This window comes from Triturus cristatus, chromosome 2_2 (assembly GCF_964204655.1).
Source record: "Triturus cristatus chromosome 2_2, aTriCri1.1, whole genome shotgun sequence".
NCBI classification, from domain to species: Eukaryota; Metazoa; Chordata; class Amphibia; order Caudata; family Salamandridae; genus Triturus; species Triturus cristatus.
This window is the reverse complement of record NC_140582.1, coordinates 727,335,007-727,347,669: the sequence shown is the minus strand read 5'-3', so window position 1 is coordinate 727,347,669 and position 12,663 is coordinate 727,335,007. Positions and strand designations below refer to the sequence as shown.

The following is a 12,663-nucleotide window of genomic DNA, read 5'->3' as shown; positions in this document are numbered from 1 at the left end:
CTGAGTGGGGCAAAAACATCTGTGTTTTTGAGGCTGTGCACTAATACCAGCAGCAGGTGTTTAACCCAATGCACAATATCACCGCTTATACTAACTTAATGGCCCACCCTCGACTAGTATTGGATGCCTAAATAAATATTTTTGTAGCATTGATTTAGGATCCAGGCATACGTGCTACACTGTGATATCTACAGTCACATTGCAAAATAAAAACACATTTTATATGTTTTGTGTCAATATATACACTGTGTATGAAGGATATCCAGTGTTTTTATGATGTGAGCACATCCTCTATAGATGCATAAGCAAGTTCAACATTTCCAATACAATTATTTATTTATTCAGGTTTGCAACTGCTTTGCACTATAAATATTTCGGTAGCTCCTACCTGGATTAAGGAGAGCAATACCCTTGGGGTATGCCAGTCAGTCAAAACAACTTTATTTCGGCTATACAGCCATTAAAGCGCATATAATTATACCGTTACATGTTTTACAAAGCCTATAATACAAAAAACTTATACATAAAAAAGTACAAGACATCTTTAAACCGAGGGATGTAGTATAATACAAATTGTACAATGTTTTCTGACTCCACTACTACTGACCACCCTGTTATTAACTACCTTAGATGTCAACCTTTGCCTGGTAATCTATGAGCATAATTTAAAAAACATTTAAAAAACAATTACAATATGTACATTTAAAAGAGAATAAAAAGATAAAATAGCTCAAAATGGGAAGGTTTCAAAACAGTTTTTCTAGCTAAGAAGTTGTGCAAACATAGCTTTAGCAGCATAATTAATGGATGAGCACAGTTAGGGTATTTCCAAGCACTTTCTTCTTTATAATGCCCCTACGTATGCACCACATCGTAAATAAAAACCTGGAAATAGCAAATAAAAATAGTGGGTGTCTCTCATATTTTAGTAGCCTGAAAGTCTCGGCGTGGTGCCTAATCCCCACATTTCTACAAAGCTGGAGCACCCACTTGGACCTTGGCCTTCTATAGGTGGGACAAAAAAGAAGAATGTGGAGTTCTGTTTTTTCGATCAAATCACACCCTGGGCAATCTAGTTTAATAATATTTCACTTTGTGCCAGATCGGGGAGTGGTCTATATTTATTAAACCAAAAAATGATTTTGTTTTTCAGTTCAGAGTATGACTCCCCTCGGCCTATTTCCAGCTCAGGTACTCCAGCTAATATAACAACATAGGGGGTGGAGGCTGGGGCCAATCTATACAGGGAAGTATAGAATTTGTTTCCCTTGGTTTAGGGTGAGATGTATTCCTAGTGTCCACAACGCAAGTTCTTTGTGCCTGTTGTTTTGTTAGCAGACCTGGGGTAGTTGCTATAGACCTACAATCATGAGCGTTATCAGGGCAATGGGAAGACCTGTGTTGAAGAATAGCTGGGTCCTGATTTTGTGGGGCTGGAGGTTTAGTCCCAGTAGGCGCATTCATTTGCACTGATAGTTTATGCCCTTCAAGAGGGGGGGTGGTATATAAACAGGTGGAATTACCTGGTTTCGTTGGGGAGCCATTTCCAAATTTGAGGATTTAATAGAATCAATGGTGTGAAAAATGGTATCAAATTTACTCCCCCATGAGTCCATCAGTGTAGTTAGGTTATCAATGCGTCTCATTGCGACTTAGAGTTTGGATTTTATAAACTGTTCGAAATATGCTTTAAGCTCCATTGCCAGATGAGATACCCATACTGGGGGCTCCGAAGTTTTGTAGCTACTCTCGTCGGCAACATGGTTGGTTTGATGCCATCCCGGGAGTATGTTTTGCGTGCTTCCCTCCCTTATAGACATTTTGCTTCCGAGGTCCTCCTTTCTTTTTTACCCCCCCACCCGTACTGGTCTTGATAGTATTTTCCGAAGCTATAGTTTCTTGGGTGCACGACAGTTCTAGAATAGTGGGCACAGTTAATGCTTGGGATGAGTAAAGTAGCTCTGACTCCATAGTTAGTAAGGTGTTTGGGATCATCGGTGTTTAGGGAGCGGCGTCTCTCAGGGCATTCTATTTCGCTGGAGACGGCTCCTATTGCCTGCTGCAGCATTTTGTCGATAGCAGTCAGTTGGGCAATGGGGGTTAGCACGGGAGCTTTCTGCCTGGTGTTTGGCCTTGTGAGCAGGGGGGGTACGTTTTCCCATGGTTATTTGATGTCTAGGCCTCCCCAGCCCACAGCTATTTTTAATGATATTAATCAGTAGGTTAGGGCAGGCACTAACCCCACTGGCCTCCACAACTTATAAGGTCTGCAATTTTTCTCTATGGGTCCCCCAGATGCTGTCCCCAAATCAAATCGCTCTATGGGAGCCAGTAACCAAACATTAGGGCGAGCAGGGAACGGATTTAAGGGGGGTGGCCCAGCCCAGCCTCAGTCGGTCTCGGACGGGCTCAGACGGGCCCGCCCTTGGCCCAGGCTTGGCCCGGCACGTCCCGCGCAGTGGGGTGCGAGGCAGTGCTTTGTAGTGCGATGGGGACGCCTCCGCCTTCAGCAGGTGTGGGTGATTGGTGGCGTTTTACTCTGAGACTCTGAGTCCCACCAGAGTGTGGCCACTACCAGCGGCAGCAGGGGGAGACCCCCACGATGTTCAGCAGCTCCTCACGAGAGGCGGATTGCCCCCAGGCTCCCTGATGTTCCTTCCAACAAGCGGCGAGCAGCCCGTAAGACAGGTAGAACAAACAACCCCCCTAAGCTAAATTTTACTCACTTTTAAATAGTGAAGAGTGGTACTGGTCCAGAGGTAAGATTTTTTTTTCACCCCCAGGTTGAGGGCAAACGGCAGGTATACTTAGCCCCGGCAGCCACAAGTTAAGGAGTCGAGGGGGGGAGGGGGGGGGGCAGTAAACGCAAAGATGACTGTTACGGGGGAGAAATCGGCCCCACTCCTCACCTCTGGCCAAATGTATGACGGCAGTCCCGTACGGCGTCTCAGAGATGTAGACCCACCATTACTGGCACTCGCAGAGGAACAGGAAGCGTTGTACTTGCCCAGCACTCCAATGTCGCATATGATTACGGTTCACTGCAGCAGCACTCCTCCGGTCCACCAGCAGGCCAATGAAAATCTCCGGTCTCAGGGCAGCCAGGAAACAAAGCAGAAGTCCTTCAGTAGGTTCTGGCGGGGAGTTAGGCACCAATATGCCGACATGCACTTGAGTAAAGAAAGTGCGTCATAGGTCGTCCATCGGCTCGGCGCTACACTCGTGACTCTCGGTTTCACAGGATCTCATCTCCACAGTCAAGGAAGGGGCCACGCACCCTCAGCCAGCTCACAGTTCGGCGGATAGTTGGCTCCGTCACGGTTTCAGACCTTGGGGTATGCATATTCTGCTGCACAGAGGTGCAAGCTCTAAATTTTGCACATGAAAATCTGCATCCAATGAACAACACGCCAAGAGGGGCAAGCATTTCATCCACAGTACCAGACTGGTTCAGGAGGATCTGTCTCAGCAAACTGGGTGCTGAGATGTGTAGTGTCAAAATCCACCTTCTCCTGAGCCAGAGCCAGGACAAAGAGAGGGACCCAGGACTGTTGCACCAAGAGGCACTGGTCCCCAAGTGGCAGCTGGTAAACAGAGGACATGTTTTGGATGAAGGCAGAGGTCTTCAGGAGCACTTGGAGGCCCTCCTACATGTGAGCTCCGGGTTGTAAGGACTACTTGGCAGTTCTCATGGCAGGGGCAGCCCTCCTCCGGAAATCTGTGTTGTTGCTGGTGACAGCAGAGAAAAGGTCACCATCATCCTTCTGACTTTTGCTACGCACTGAGAAATCCAAGCAAGATATTGTTGGAAGGAGCTGTCTTGCACTGACATTTGCCAATGTTTGAATACCTCCAATCACCGCCTCATCCATCATCGTGAATTACTGGCTCTGGAAGTGCATGGAGTTGTGAGCAGCTCAGCACTCCACCCACCCCTCATGTCTGATGAGACAATCTAGAGGCTACTCCCTTGTTGTTTATGCTAGTAAACAGCATGAGAGCAGAGGGAGGATCACTACCAGCGCCCCCTAGGAGACTTAGGGGCTGCAGCAGTAAACCCCAGCTCCTAACATTGGCCAGCCTGACAAGGGTTTAAGTCTGTATATCGGGCTAGACAGAGCAAGGGACCCATCCAACCCAAAATGCGCACTTCACCCAAAGGCCCAGCTGAACCACCTGTCAATCAGTATTCAAGCTACACACCCGACCCCACCCCTCACTCACTCTCAAACTCAAAGGCAAACTCTGCACTGCTGCTAAATGGAATCAACACATTTATGGGGCCACCCAGGATAACGAAATAAACAGGGGGACAACACCTCCAGCCCAGATAAAGAAATCGTCCCAGATGTAAGACTGATGTAACTTTTTTGTGGAGACCAGTGGCGGCTGGTGGCATTTGAAAGTGGTGCGCGTGAAGGTTTTGGATGAGTGGCAGTGGAGAGCAAGCACTTGAAAAAAGTGGAAAAATTGCACATTTTCCAACAAATTTGAGAAAGCAACAAGGTTAATAAAGCAATTGTGAAATTGTAGTTATGACATCAATAAAGAGATTTTATATGATAATGATGTAGGTGGCTGCTTATTCAGTATAAAAATACAAATGTGTATGAGCGTGTCTCTGCGTTGTATATCGCTGGAATTTCAGAAAGACTAGCTTTGCTCAGAGTTTTATGAAATGACCAGTCTGTTAATTCATATTTATTTACTTTCTGTTGTAGTGCCTACATGGCACTGTAAACCACCTGAGAGTGCTTGATAGTTGTGGAGAAAGGCAAACACGTGGACCCTTGTAATAGATGCCATTGGTCACTAGAATAATGTGCCCAAGCTGTTCCTGTGGCAGGGAGCTTAGGGAACAGCCAAAGATGAACCCTACTGGAACCCTATAGGTGTTCGGCTGGCTGAACGCAGGAGTGAGGTGACTGCCAGTTAAACAGGGATAAAAGAAAGGTCTGCGTAATGTCCATCGTTATCTGTAGTGTGAGCACCAAATTGTCTGGCTCCCAAAACGCTCCCCTCCTGCAGATCACCTTTTGTTATGTGCTCCGTCATGGGCTTTTGCCATGAGTCGAATGTCCAGCTCTGCTGCAGCACCCTCTGGTGACATCCTGTTGTGGCCTTCTGACCTGACAACAAAGGGTCTTTATTTGCTTCCATGCGCCCATACGTGGACACAGTGGCGTCACTAGGGAGGTACGGGGGGTGCGGACCGCACCGGGTGACACCGTCACATGGGGTGACACCACCAGTGCTGTCTGTGTTGCATCCTGCTAGATGCAGTCTAGTGTTCCACCACTGATGTACGACACTATACACCCACCCACCACAGGCGTCACCAGTCAGGTGACCCTGTTAATAAAAGGGGCCGGGCGCACGTGCCCTGGGCCAGTTACTGCACCATATCAGTCTGTGTCCGTGCCAGTCCTTTGCCCAGCATGAGGGCCTAGCGCCCAACGCAACAATGGCGACGAGGCGGGTACCCTACCCCGCGTGTGCAGCCCCGCTCCGCGCACCGCCAAAAGAAAAACAAGGAGGGAGAGAGGACTGCCCCCAGTGAGAACACCTCTCCGCAAGCAGGCGCGACGCGCCGAGAAGCCGGCAGGGCGCGGGGGAGCCCGCAGCATGCCCCGAGGCGACCGGGAGCCTACCCCGCACCTCAGGCGCCTGCCGCTGTGACCCTGGTGAGGGGGAAGCGCCCCGAAGACAAGCGGACCGATCGGAGCCCACCCGCATCGGCCGCGACCCAGCAAGTGGCGAAAACCACGCGGAGCCTACCCGCGGGAAAAAAGAGGCCCGCCGCCCAAAAGGTAAGGAGCCGCATAGGAAGTAACGGCCACGGTCTGCGGGAGCTCACCCCGCGTCCGAGAGTGTAGAGGAGCCCCGTGCGAGTGAAGCGGATGGGAGCCTACCCCGCCGCGGTGTAGAAGACAGCAGAAGCGGTACCAGCACCCCCCCCCCTTACCGCGCGGCCCGCGATGTGGGGGCGTCGGCTGCGGGAGGGGGCGGAATCGGTGTAGAAGCAAGTGCGGTGCCCACCCGCGTTGACGGAGCTCTCCCCCGAATGAAGCGGCACCAGCAGCTCCCCCCCCGCGCGGTCCGTGGAGCTAGGAGACCTGCTGCGGGGGCGGGACGAACAGAAAGTGAAGGCAGAGCCCACCTGCAGCAGCATGCGACCGCAAGCGGCCAATAAGTGCAAGCAAATACAGGCACTACTAGCGGGTGCCTACCCCGCATAGTAACGGACATGCTGGTGAACCCTCCCCCCTCCCTGCCGCGCGAAGACTGCAGGAAGCTGCCGCGGGCAGGGAGGGCGATCGCTAAAGTAAAGAACAGCCGCCACCGGCCGTCCGGAACATGCCCCCACCTCGCAGGACCCACGGCGGCATAGAAAAGTTCTGAATATGCTGGGAAAACCCAGCGTGACAAAGGAGTATGTCTCCCCAACTCGCGCACAGCAGAGTGCTGCTTTGTCTTCCTGGGCAGCTTACTGGCCATGCCTGAGCCCCCTGCCTCTAAACAAATGCAATGTAAAAGACTTACCTGCTGTTTTGGCCCCGTGTTCTGCTCCCAGTGTTCTGCTTTCTGCTGTAGCTCCAGCTCCCGGACCGATGAAGCCTGGATAGTGGAAAAACAACACGGAAAGAAAGTCTGGCAGCAAAGAAGGGTGCTGCTGAGAGACGGTTAAAGTAACACTGCCATCTAGTGGCCACTGGTGGTACTGCAGCACAAGAGAAATAAACAAGCCCGCAGCAAGCCAAAGGAAGTCCAGCAGTTACAGGAAACCGACGGATTGCAGCGTAAGGAACAAGAGGCAGCAAGGCACGTACCGCAAGGTCAGACTGATGCGCGATGGTGAGCACGCGGGAACGCGACGGAGGCGCACAGGAACGCGCCAGAAGCGCAGGAACGCGACAGAAGCGCACGGAAGAAGAGGCAGTGTGCCACAGGGATGCAGCACCATCCCACGGCGACAAGAAGGAAGAAGGAAAAACGGTGTCAAGCCACATCCACCCCAGCGAGGACTGCGCCGTCGCCGCATCAAGTGGAGCGAACCCTCGAGACAACTAAAGGACTTAGCGCGGATGTACCCCGGACGCAGAAGGTACGCAACAGCGCCCACGAGAGAGGAATCCACTGACGAAGATGCGCGCAGCAAGTATCCAACGACACTGACGGGTACGGATGAAGAGACACACCCAGTGGCGCCAAGAAGCCACCACATCAAGAGGTCACGGTACAAGAAGCAACGCCTCTCTGAAGATGTACCACGACGGTACGAAGATGAGCGTGCACCCGCGCCTGACACGGCAGCGAACACAGGTAGTCACACGACGTGACATACCCCATCAAGCCGACCAGCCACATGGTCGCACCACAGAAGCCGCGTCCCGTGAAGCGCATGAAGAGCGCAGTCGGATGCGCACCAAGAGTGAAGCCGACCGGCCAGACGGTCGCAAGAAAGAAGCACCACTGTAGGGAGGTCCCCTACATCTCCACCGCCCCAGCGAAGCCCCGCAGTGGGCCGAAGGAAACAGTGTCCTCCCTCGTACTGCGTCAAGACGGAGTCGGCAGAGACCCAAGACAGCAAGAGAGGAGTCGCACACCACACGTGGCAGGCCGCCACGGTAACGGACACTCCTACAGCACAGCGACACGTGACCAGACGTCACAGCGCACAGCAGGCAAGGAGCCCTTCACACAGAGTGAACAGTCCGGACAAGAGGTATCCTGCAAAAATCCCTGAGGAGGGGCTGGTGCCATGGGAAGTCCCCAAGAGGTACACGCAAGTCCTACCAACAGGAGAGGCCTGCAGTAGGCCGCAACAGAAAAGGAAGATCGTCGCAAGGGAGACGCGACCGGTGCAATGTCCATGTGGAGCAACATGAGACAGGTGGCAGGACGCCACATCCAAAGAAGAGCCTGGTCAGAAGAAGGAGAAGAGCATGGCACAATGCCATTCCGCAAAGGAGGAAAGAACAGTGGCATGACGCCACAGGGCAGACGACCAAAACAGGCACGCAGGTTGGAATAGAGAAGGGCAACAAGACCAAGGACTCGCACCAGCACTGAGGAAGGTTCTCATCCCCACAAGCCAGCCACCGGGGTGCAGAGACGTCACTGGAGACAGCTTCGCGGGAGGACCTACCGTAAGCCGCTAGCAAGCGCAATCTGCGTCCTGGCCCCACGCTTCGCAGTTCGACCGTCCTCTCACCTGTCACCGACTGCCTGGTATCGATAGCACCACACCTCGCAACGCACCGGCCTGAAGTCAACGGAGAGGTGCCACGAAGTCCATCAAGTCCTTCTCACTCCCTAAGGTCACCCCGACGGAAAATCACCGCCTGTCTGCCCACTGAAGAAAACTAACACCCTGTTACCACCTCCCAGGTGCATCATCAACAAGGAGCATCGCACCACCCGTGTGAATCCACACACGCCCGAACACCCGGAGCGCAACGAGGCGAATCACCCAGGAACAGTCTGTACACCCCCGTCAACCTACAGCCTGCCGAAGTCGAGCACACCCGGCCATTGGAAGATCCGCCCTTGTGGACTACACAAGACCTGGCCGTGGCCCTGTTGGGAGTTCTGCAGCGACCCCTAAGTGTGGCCTATGCAACGGCCCGCACAGCCCACGCGGTCACGTGGCAGTCCAGGGGACAAGGGCCTCAACAGAGCTCCCGTGCGAAGGGAGTCTGAGTAGGAGAGATGTGTCGGCCGCAGCTCCACGTCAGGTGAAGGAAACACGAAGGTCACGGCTGAAGACTGGTCACCCACAAGATCACCAGAGGAAAGTGCGGAACCCTAGTCCAGACTGCGAGGATGCCCAGACAACGACACCACCCTCGGAGGCTACATGAGCAACTTGGCTGTGAATCCGTTGGCAGTTCCTCAGCGACGCCTTTGCGCGGCTCCCACGAAGCCTCGCACGGCCCACACGGTCCCATGCCAGCCAGCGAGAGAAGCCACCCAAGAGGCTCCAGTGGCAGAGGAGTCCAGGCAAAGGAGGCAAGTCGAGCATCGATCAGCAGTCAGGAGGAGAGAGGTCACCGAGCACGTAATCCCCACAGGAAGACCTCACTTGCAGAGATCGTCTCCGACACCAACGTGGATCTCACCACAGCTCCAGATGCATCAACACTGAACTTGTAGATACGGACTTTGACACCGCGAGACCAGGCCGGTCTAAAGAATACCACCAAAGCGACTGAAGGCATCCCGACCGTGCGGTCTGAGGTTCAAGCGCTGACTGGCTGACGGCCTGTATAGACTCACTTGGTGCTTTTGTGTTACTTCTGTGTTTTATCACAGGTTGGACTTCTGTTTGGTTTTTCATTAAAGTTTGGGAGGGATGTTGCATCCTGCTAGATGCAGTCTAGTGTTCCACCACTGATGTACAACACTATACACCCACCCACCACAGGCGTCACCAGTCAGGTGACCCTGTTAATAAAAGGGGCCGGGCGCACGTGCCCTGGGCCAGTTACTGCACCATATCAGTCTGTGTCCGTGCCAGTCCTTTGCCCAGCATGAGGGCCTAGCGCCCAACGCAACAGTCTGCATATCATAATGGCAGGCAATCTGAATGTGGGTAGACAGGAGACTACTACAGTAGTCAGTATATAAAATTAAATTACCGCAGGCAGGCTCAGACTCCGCGCGCGCAGACTCTCAATTTCAAACTCATTTTATTTATTTATTCTAATGACGATGCGCATGCGCATTTAAAATTTGCGTTAGGCGGCAGCCCTTCAGTGTTGCTGCGATGGACAGGCCCGGCTGGGAGACACTGATTGGGTAGGGGGCTGGATTTGGTTCTGCAAGGGAAGGTCTGTGGTATGAAGCAGGCAGCGTGCGTAGATTTTTTTTTCAAAGTGCCACGCCCCGGCACACCAGCACGCACCGTCCCACCAACTACCCCGACGTGTGGAGGCAGCAGCAGCAGGCCTCCATTGTCTTCCACAGTGTGATACTGGCTATTCATCGGGAGACCGTGTGAAGAAAGCCCATCTCGTGAGACAAAGATGGGACCTTGTGAGTTGGCAGGTTTGGTTACTTCACTGTACTGAACTTTCCCTGTGTCTTCGCTTTACTTTTGTTCTGTTACTTCATGACCGAGACAATTGAGCAGCCATGAAACATTGAACATTCAAAAATTGATATAAGTGGAGTATTAATCAGAAGAGATAATGCATAATGACGCCCCGTGGTTTGCAGTCACAGGAAGTGATGTCACAGTGCTGTCATATACCTCAATTTAATGGGGACAAGGATATTTCCTAGTGAACACTGAACTATAAACTTTGCTACGTACCAAACTATCTAATATTATTTACTAGTAAATATATGCCGATGGTATATGCTTTCGTATATTAAACGCGTGTTAATGTTTATTATCGTGTCTGTCATTGCAAACAGAGGGTGTTTGAGACAACGCAAGGGACACTTTCTATTGGGGTTGCTATTGTCTTATTAAACCTCTCGAGTGCCCCCTCTGTCTGTGAGCACTAACGAGAGTTAAATGATAACTGAGCCGAGAAGTGATTTGAAGTGGTATTATTTTTAGTTAAACGGGAAGGAAGCTTGATTGGTAGGTTTAAAAAATACTATTATCATTTGTGGTGTTTTTTTAAAAAGAGAGATAATGCTTGGTTGCTAATGCTCAGGTCGGTGTCGATTTAATTTCCACTGTTTCCTTTCAGCAACACGTATCCATGTTGATCGCCCCTTTTAATATCGTTGATCCCTCTTTCAAATATTTGCATCCTCACAGTTCATCAACTTGGAGGGGAGAAGGCGGGCCTGTACTTTCTTCGCAGTTTTCCTTGGACACAGTTAGAGGGACATCGTCCTTACCTGTCTCAGCATTGAGACCAGCCATGTTCATAAATTCGGCACATTTTCTGTACGTACACGCCGTGATTCGTGCATGTGCATTTCACACGTGTGGTTTTGCTGCATGCAATTTACAGCAGTTACTATTTTGTGCATTTTTTTACATCATTTTTCCACTTGTCGTAAATACCTGTAATGCGTCGTGTGCTGTGTACCAGGTGCAATATTCCCACCCAATTCCAAGTTTTTCTGCTCCGAAAGTGAACTAATCTGTGGTCTCAGATTTGTGAGTACCCGATAGCACAGGCTTTCCTTCTTTTACCCTTTCACATGTTTCCAGGTTTTCTATCGACACGTGAAAGCGCGAAACTTTGTATGTACCATAAATTCTGTAAACCTTGGGCTTCTAATGTGCATACAAACTTCCGTTTGCACCCCACCTTTGATTTATAAGAGCTCTGAACGTCACTCTGTCATTTATGCTGCCCGATGTTTGGGCTTCAATCCTGCAGATGATTTTGGACACATTTCAGCACTAGCGGCTATCAGGAGGTTAGCACAAATTGTGCTTGCTTCCCCTTTCATTATGACATGCAACACGATCTTGAAGCTGGTAGTAAAAACCTGTGCAAAAGTACCAAAAAATGTTTATTACCAATTCATGCATAACTTCCATAAAACAACATTACCACTTTACCAACAATGTGTAAATTGGAAACAAGACCCATGTTGTGCTCACTGCAAATGTTCTTCTACATGCTGTAATATCCCTCTAAGGAAATTTTGATTGGAAAATTTAACCTGAACCTGATCTGATACTCTAAATGAGACCATAGTCCCTGAATTAGTAGGTCTTTGGTTGTTTTTAAAACTTTACATGGTCTATCTAGGTTGTCTGTGATGGCCCTTGTTGAGGGACACTTCATCACCCACAAGGGCAGCCATTGGATCAATTGCAGAATCCCTTTGTCGGGTCACACACATTGATGTTTTTGCGTGACGTTGAGTTGCTTCATCGTCCAATGTAGGTTTTGGTTCCACCCTTGGATCCTTACTTCTTGACACTTCTACAGTTTCATTATATTGAGCGTCGGAGTGAGGTGACATTGTGTCCATTGTCAACTAAATTCTTGTTTCTTAATTTCATTTTCTCGGTTTGATGTTGGGAAGAATTAATGAGACTCGCGTGCAAAGAGTCCCCTAACTGATAATCCCAGTGTGGGCCGAAAATGTTCCTGTTCCACTGGCATTCGGACAGCCTGCACCTCATTTTACCAGTCTGACCCATTTGGTGTGATTTCCTGTGCAGGTAGTAGCAGACGCTCAACAACAGGTGCTCTGCATGTTTTTTTCCTGTTGCTCACAGTTCTAGTGCCGGGCTCTGTTGGTGGACAAGACACACAAGGCGATGTCACAATCAACACTTGGTGGCATCTGATTAAATTCATGTGGACAAACCCTTTGCATCTGCTATGCAGTGGGTGCCTGCCTACTGGTAAATCCATGTAGCCTGTGTTCCCTGGGGTCACTGGCGCAGTGTTTAATTTGAGCCGGTGGTTTCTGGTGTTCGGCACCGGCACTTGATTGTCAACACTGGGGCTTGAAACAGTCTGCTACAAGGTGGTGGTTTCTGTCTTATTTAAAGATGAGCACAAGAACACTTGTTTATTAATTCAATATACATTAAAAAATAACTATTGACTGCTGCCCAAGCCATTCTTATGGCCTGGGGGGCCTGGAATAGTCTGAATTGTCACAATTGTAAGAGTGTGATGATTAGTAACTGTGTTGGTACTGACAAGGGATTTTCTTTACAAAATAAGC

General features: G+C 50.4%; 1 pseudogene; it reads right to left on the bottom strand.

The window, feature by feature from the left end:
• Positions 1-3,323: 3,323 nt before the first annotated feature.
• LOC146862714 (nuclear receptor subfamily 0 group B member 2-like) lies at positions 3,324-10,885 on the bottom strand (annotated as a pseudogene).
• Between the last annotated feature and the right edge of the window lie 1,778 nt (positions 10,886-12,663).